Here is a 7,920-nt window from a genome sequence, read left to right on the forward strand (position 1 = left end):
CACTCTTCATTTGCTCATTTTAAAAATAGAAACATTGGGTTTGATGGAATGTATATATATGGTTTCCATTCATGTCCATAACCATATTTATCAGTTAAATTTTTAGGAATTTTTACCTGCTTTGAAAGGCTCGGCCACCCATGTTTTATTTGCTTCCCAATATGCTTCTTTAATTTAGACAGGATCTGAACAATTTTTCCAATGTGAGAAAGGAGATCACTGAACGCCATAAAGAATCAGTTGTCTGTTCTCTTCCTCTAAATATCTTAACCTATTTGTTTATGTCATCTCTGCACTTGAGAAATTCCCTTACTATAGTCTTCTAATCTTTACCTCCAACCTTGATGCAGTATTACCTGTTTCCTCATTACTAAAACAGGAAGGGCTGCAGAGATGTTAGAATATAAAGCTCCATCTTTGACAGCCTATGTCAAGTTGGGTGTTTGGGCAATAAGGATGCAGGAGCAAAGCTGCTCCTTATGTCAGATGCAGGTGGCTTGGGAATTGCATACATGGACTTGGACAAAGAGACAGCATAAGACATTTCATAGTGATAGAAAATCTGGGCTCTTTGAGAGCTTTACTACATGGATGGGATCCCTATATGAATGGTTTCTAAAACTGGAACTGACATAGAACAGGCATTAAGTAAGTATTCTGCTAGTGTTAATATAAGGATGCTCATGTGAAAAATAGCACATTGGGAGTTCTGGGGAAATACCATGTTCTGCTGGAGTGCTGAGGCAGCCTTCCAGAGACTTGAGGTGGGCCTTGAGAGGCTGCCCAAGAGTCAGTTTGTCAGAAGGCATGGCTCAGAGCAGAGGTGAAGATATTTAAAGTGTGTTCATTAGGATGCCTAAGGACTTGTGATTAATTCACAATGTTCCCATGGGAACATCCCATGTGATTATCTCCAATAACTTTCCAGGGCCTGGAATTGCCTAGGAGACACACGTGGAGTCTCTGGGATGGTTAGTATTTATTATTAATTTGAGAGGACCTAGAATTGAGACAAAGCTCTGGCCATGCATGTGACAGAATTTTTACTTTGGTCAACTGAGGTGGGAAAACCTCCCTTAAATGTAGTCAGTATCATCAACAGGGTGGGGTTCCTTATCGAATTAACAGGAGAAAGGGATGTGAACACCAGCATCCATCTCTCTGCTTCCTGACTGTAGATACAGTATGATGAGCTGCCTCAGGGTCCGTGTCTCTTCCTCTCACAGTGGACTATGATCTTTAGAACTGTGATCCAAAACAAACCTTCCCTTCCTCATGTTGCTTTTGTTGGGTACTTTGTTACAGCAACAACAACAAAAGCAATGAAACAGCCCCATAGGGGCCAGTTCAGAAGAGGCCTTGATAGGCAGATGGAGTTCAAAGGAGGCTTTGAAACTGTTGAGGGTTGACTGACAAGACACACGGCCATGACTTGGAAGTGACTGTAGTCAGCTCTAAGGGCATCATGTGGATGGAAGAAAGGAAAGAGAGGAGTCCAAATGGAAGAGAAAGGGTTGCAGCCATTCTGGAGCTGTTTCAGTGCTCTGAAGTGGAGCTAGGGAAGGAAGAATGGACCAAGCTCAGTAGAGGAGGTTACTAAATTACCATGGTTACTATGATTATGATTATTTTTACCAGGGCTGGAAGTGTGCTGTCTTGGTTTCCTAACTAATCCTCTTTCTGTCTGTCTCTGTTGCTTCCAGCAGGACCGTTAAATCACCAGAGTAGGGATTTCTCAATAGGAAAGAGATTTCTATATTGTTACTGCCAATTTTGTAAGCTTAGATGATCAAGAAGCATAGTTTCTCCTTCTCCTCCTCCTTCTTTTCCTTTTTCTTCTTCTCCTCCTCCTCTTCCTTCTCCTTCCTCCTTTTCTTCTTCTTTTCCTTCTTCCTCCTCCTCCTCCTCCTCCTCCTCCTCCTCCTCCTCCTCCTCCTTTTGTTGAACAAAAAGCTTTTGTGGTCTCTGATCTGCTGCACCCAGATGATTTCTTCTTCTACTGAGAGAGCAAACTGCTGTGAAACATGAGAAGGTTTCCTGTGTTTGGCACCAAGGGCTTAACTAGTGTCTGTGTCAAAAGAAAAAAAAAAAGATTCTTCTATCACATTCATTTATGTATAATAAAGACAATTTTTGACATAGTTTAGCATTGATGACTCTTTTTACCTGTTCTCACTGTACCTGCCATACAAATCTGCCCTATTACATTGAGATAATAACCAACAAGTTGTAGCATTTCATACTAGATTTAGAAGTCTGCCTGTTCCCTAGTGGAGTGCTCTGAGTGGGTGTTTGGACTCTGAAACCAGAGAACTGAGCCCCTAACACAGACTCTTTCTGTAACTCAGTGGGAAATGCTGCCTCTCTCTTTCAGTTTCTTCAGCTATAAACAGGCATGCTGCTAACTCCCTCTAGCCTAGGGTTCTTTGAGCAAGTGTAAAAAGTTACAGAGAGATGAAAAACAATACACGCATAATACTGTTGTGAATCTAGAGCTCAGGGAGCATTAACATAAAATAGGGTAGCATGGAGGAGGAAAAGAGCAGTGTGCTCTCTGCTCCAACTGCACTATACTCTGCGTCTTACTGATAGTTTCTGTGTAGTCCCCTGGGGCGTGATCCTGCAAATGTTTTTGTACTCATCCCCCTAAAGGAAACCCTCAGCCTCACAGTTTTGAAAGGGTCCCCTTCCCCACCTCCCTCTTACCTACCCTTGAAAAGCTGTAGTAAAGGAAAAAACAATTGACTGCAGCTTGCTTGCTGATGGTGAAGGAATCTATCTCTTTGGAAGTGAAGCCTGCTGATCAAAGGCTATGTCATCTGTGCAGAGCAGGAGGTGGAGTAATGAAGATGCTTCTCTACAGAGGGAGGACAGACGCTCTGAGTGTAATGGGTCTGTTTTGGAAAGTGAAGCCAAGAATAGTGATTGTGTTGCAAACGGGTGGAGATAATAGAGGCTGCAGAATACACCCCACATTCCAGAGTTTGGGGTGTCTATGTCAAGAAGCCTTCTAAATGTGTCAATAAAATCTGGTGTTCATTAGAGAGATAAGGAAGTCTGGGATAGGTAGTGTCTCTGAGTAAGACAGAAAAGGAGAACAGAAATGCTTGTGTGCCCTGATGTCTCCGGTCTAGCTGTACTTGTGTTTATTTAGAAATTTATAAAATGTTCTCTTAAAATGATCATGAGTTCCCCCCCCCTTTTATAACGGCCCCCTTCTTGGCTCGACAGTATTTATAAATTATACCAGACAATAGATCAGTAACTGTGTCACTTAACAAACAGCTATAGATAATGGGTCTGATGTCACACATTTCTCCAGGGAAATGAAATCCATACAAATATTAACCACAAGAATCTCACTGTTTATAAAAACAAAAGAAAGCAAAACAAACTGTAGGCACGGGGAGTGGGTTGCTCTGTTCCACAGAGGCTGTCTCATAGCTGCACACAACTGTCTAGGGTAATTATTCTCAGAGTGACCTCTGTCTTCTGGTGGCAAAATCCAGGATAATCAGAATACCTAAAACTTCAAGTTCTTTACGCTCTGAATTTGTAGTTAGGAGGCCAGACAAATGAGACGATGCATCTGCTCCTAGATTCTGGCCTTGAAGCATGTTTTGAAATGGGATGGTTTCCTTGCAGGCTTCCTGATTTACTGTTTAGGTTGAAAGAGTGAAAATATTTTGTATTGACAGAAGATCAAGAGCAGATGGACTCCAAGGTCTGAAAGCATACGTTTTATAACTTACCTTTGTGTGCTGTCAGGAACTGCCTCGGAGCCAGAATGTGATCTATAAGCATTAATGGTAGGCAATGAAGGGTTTCTGCAGAGGAAATGGTGTTTTTACTGTCCATTTCCTCATCTCTCATCCTAACCATGCACAGCACCCTCACTAAAGGTTTACTAGGCAGTTCTGGCAGTTTCCTCAGGAAACTGAGTGTGGGTATAAAACTACTCCGGGTCACAGCTGTTGGAGCAGGAATCTGTGGGGATAGGATGTGTACAGCTTTAAGAAACTTTCATTTACTTTTTGAGAACTTTCTACATAAGCACTGTATCTACATCACCCCTGCTCCTTTGTCTCCCCTCAAACTCCTCCATGTCCCTCCTTCCAAATTCATGATCTCTTATTTGTTGTTGCATGTTTACCTACATGTATGCACATAAACCTACAAAGTCCATTTAATGTTGTTTGTGTATATACTGTCCAGGGCTGACTACTTGTGATTGGCATCCTGTGAGGGAGCTCATTCCTGGAAGAATCCTCTCTCAGCAACCATATGTAGCTCTTTATCCTATGTAGGACCATATGAAATTTCCCTGTCCACATTGACATGTCAACTGGTGCCATTATTCTGCCATTGTTTGGGCAACCATATTGTTTTCTGGGTACATTTTTCCTGTCATGTCAGGTAGGTACAGTGTCCAGTTGGATCATTTGAGAGTCAGGGCCTCCAAAATATGTAATTTGGTATCCAAAGTAATCCAAGCTGAGAGCACACAAGATGGCTCAGTGGGGTAAAGGTGCTTGCCTAGAGGCCTGATGATCTGAGTTCAGTCCCTGGGACCCACACAGTGTAAGCAAAGAATTGACTCCTCTGAGCTGTCCCTGCCCTCCACATGTGTGCTATGGAACACACACACATACACACACACACACACACACACACACACACACACACACACACACACACACAGTGGTAAGTAATTAACATCCATGCTGAGTTTCTCCATTGTTCAAAACCTGTTAGAAGATTGCCAGATCTGCTTCCATTGGTGTGTAGGGCCAGGAGGATTCAATGCTCTGGAATGGCTGTCCAAACGTTGGTGTTTCTAGATGGAACATCATAGGTGTACTTGGTCTTGAGGAAGCAATGGCTAGCTGTGGTAGACTGGAAGATGTGGTATGCAAGCATAAATCCCTCCATTGGCTGGGGTCGGATTGAGAGTGAGGAAGGGTTATTGTCAGAGTGTGAGGGGACCGTGGGGACCTTGAGGAGTCCAAGGAGACCTGGCCCATCTCAAGACTCTCCTATCCTCTGGTTTCCTCCCAGATTTCTTCAATGAGGGCTTCATGTTATGTTGACAGTTCCACTTCCCTATACCAAACAAGCAAGAAATTCTCCTTTGTGAAATATCTCAACTTTATAAAATACCACAACTATAGGAAATATTGCAAGGTGTTGCATGGAATTTTATTTCTCTCTTCTTCAGTTTTTTGGATACAGGGTTTCTGTGTGAAACTCTGACTGTCCTGGAATTGCTCTGTAGACCAGTCTAGCTTAGATCTTAAGAGACCAACCTGCCTCTGCCTTGGGATTAAAGGTGCGCACCACCACGCCTGGCTTGGTTAAAATTTCTTAAACCAGTTTGTACTTGGAGACTAAATAAGTCAGAAGACCAAAAATGACCCCCAGGCTGCCATTTTGAGACCTTTGAATGTTCATTCTGGAAAGAGAAAAACTTGTATCCCTTCCACAGCTGTCTTTCTAGAAATTCCTGTGGGTTTGTTGTTGTTGTTGGTTTGTTTTTTTTGTTTCTTTGTTTTTTTTAAATAACACTGGACTGGTATTTCAAGGCTAGGCTGGCCAATGCTACCCTTCCTAGGGAAAGCTTAACACTGCTTTGTTAATAACATCAGTTGGTTCATAGAATACAGAACACCTAGTCATCTTGCCCTAACGGTATTTATTAAAGACTCTTGAACATAGTGTGTTTTATTTCATCCTCCAGCAGGCTCCAACATAGACATTCTTGACATGTATAGAGACGAAGAAACTGAAACTTTGCAAATGTTAACAAAACGGTTCAAGGTCATGAGCTAAGATGCTGGGGACATCTAGAGCAGACGTTTTGATTTTTTTGTCTGCTTTCCATTGTAAAAAGCAGTTCTTAAAACAGAGCTAAGATATATTTAAATAGTCAGTGAGAATGTTGTCTGGGCCTTTCTTTCTTTTTTTAAGAAGTTCTTTTGTGGTTTTAAAATACATTTTTTAATGATTTATTTATTCTATGTGCATTGGCGTTTTGCTTGCATGTGTGTCTGTATGAAGGTGTCAGATCCCCTGGAACTGGAGTTACAGACAGTTGTGAACTGCCATGTGGGTGCTGGGAATTGAACCCAGGTCCTCTGGAAAAGCAGCCAATTCTGTTAACCGCTGAGCCATCTCTCCAGTACCCCAGGGCCTTTTCATATCAAGCTTCTAAACAAAGAGTTGACCAATGGCCACTGTGTTTCTCTAGAGCTCAGTTTTCTTTGTTCTGAGGGTGGGGGGGGGAAAGCATGCAAAGGTCACAAACTGGCATTTTGAGGGCTATATTAGGTTCAGTTGTGTTTGTCTGGATCTCTATATTTTTTTGTTTAAAATTTTTAAAAAATTTTACCATTATGTATTTATGTTGTTTTGTGTATGTGTGTATGTATCTATGCATCACAGAGCACAGTACGTACATAGAGGTCAGCACATAACTTGTGGTAGTTCATCCTTGCTTTTCATTTTTTGGGTCCTGGGATTCAGACTCAGACCTGCTGAGCCATCTTGCCAGCCCACATTCTTTCCCCTTTAAAACCAGTTTATTGATTAATAGCCCACGTGGAATAGAGAGCACATGTCTTAGGTGTACAATTTGATAAATTTTGACACAGGGCCACACCCATGTAAATCATGACCACATTCAAGACGATAGGCACATCCATAACCTCAAGGTTTTGTCTTGCACTTTGTAAAGCATCCTTCTCTCTTTGTCCCTGGGTAACAATGCATCTATTTCCTCATACTATACACACATTTGCATTCTGTGATGTTTATATAAATAGCATCATATATTTGTGTGTGTGTAGGTGTGTGGGCTTGCACATGTTACCATGTCATAGCATGTGTGTGGACATCAAAGGTCACCTTGGGAGAGCCTCTTCTTTTTTTTCTACAATGTGGCTCCTGGGAACTGAACTCAGGCTGTCTTGGTGGGAAGGACCCACCCATTGAGCCTTCTTCTGGATGGAAGGTTTTTAATTTTGAGAAAGTCTAATTGATCCACCTACCTTTTTAAGAGCTGTACATTTAGTTGCTGGTGTTTGGGGATTGGGATGCAGTTCAGTTGGTAGAGTGTTCTCTTACCATGCTAATGCTTGATCCCCAGCCCTGCTACACTAAATGCTTGCAGTAGCCTGTATCTATAATCCCTGTTCTTGGGATGTGGAAGCAGGAGGATCAGAAATTCAAGGTCATCCTCGGCTACATAGTGAGTTCAAGGCCAGTCTGTGATATGTGAGACCGGCTTCAACAAACAAAGAAATAAACAAGTAAATAACTATTGCTTATTCTATGAAGAATAAAAGAAGCAAAAGTTTTACCTTATCTTTTCTGCATAACTTTTATTTATAATTCTACATATTTTGAAAAAAGAAGCTGAGGGTATATATTACCACAAATCTAAAATGTTTGAGAACGTAATTGGAGTTTGGGGTATTTGTATAGACTTACTGGTTGAACATCTCTCAGCTCAACATTTTGAAGTTCTGAGTTTGGGTTTTCAGTCAGAGGCGCTCAGCCTATAGTTGCCAGTGTTTAAAACTTGGAAGATTTCAGGTAAGATACCAGAGCTTCCAATTTTTCTTAAAAAGTGGGAGACCTGGCAATACTGGCCCACACTCTGCAGGATGAGCTCCTCTGAACCGAGTTATGCTACAATATGCAGTGCTGGCCTCACTGGGCAGCCTCAGCCGCAAGGATGGAAGTAGTTACTGTGTTTTGCCATGAGGGTAGAGTAGACTAATCTGGAGAAGGTTTTGAAGTAGTTAATTCTGGAAAGCAATGGTTTGACTTAGCTTTGGGTGCTCCATCTTGCTTTGGTAAGTGCAGAGACCTACCACCTCACAGCTAGATGTGCTCTGGGGCCCTTTGGGGTCCTGCTTT

The sequence above is a fragment of the Onychomys torridus genome, chromosome 2 (assembly GCF_903995425.1).
Source record: "Onychomys torridus chromosome 2, mOncTor1.1, whole genome shotgun sequence".
In the NCBI taxonomy this organism is placed as follows: domain Eukaryota; kingdom Metazoa; phylum Chordata; class Mammalia; order Rodentia; family Cricetidae; genus Onychomys; species Onychomys torridus.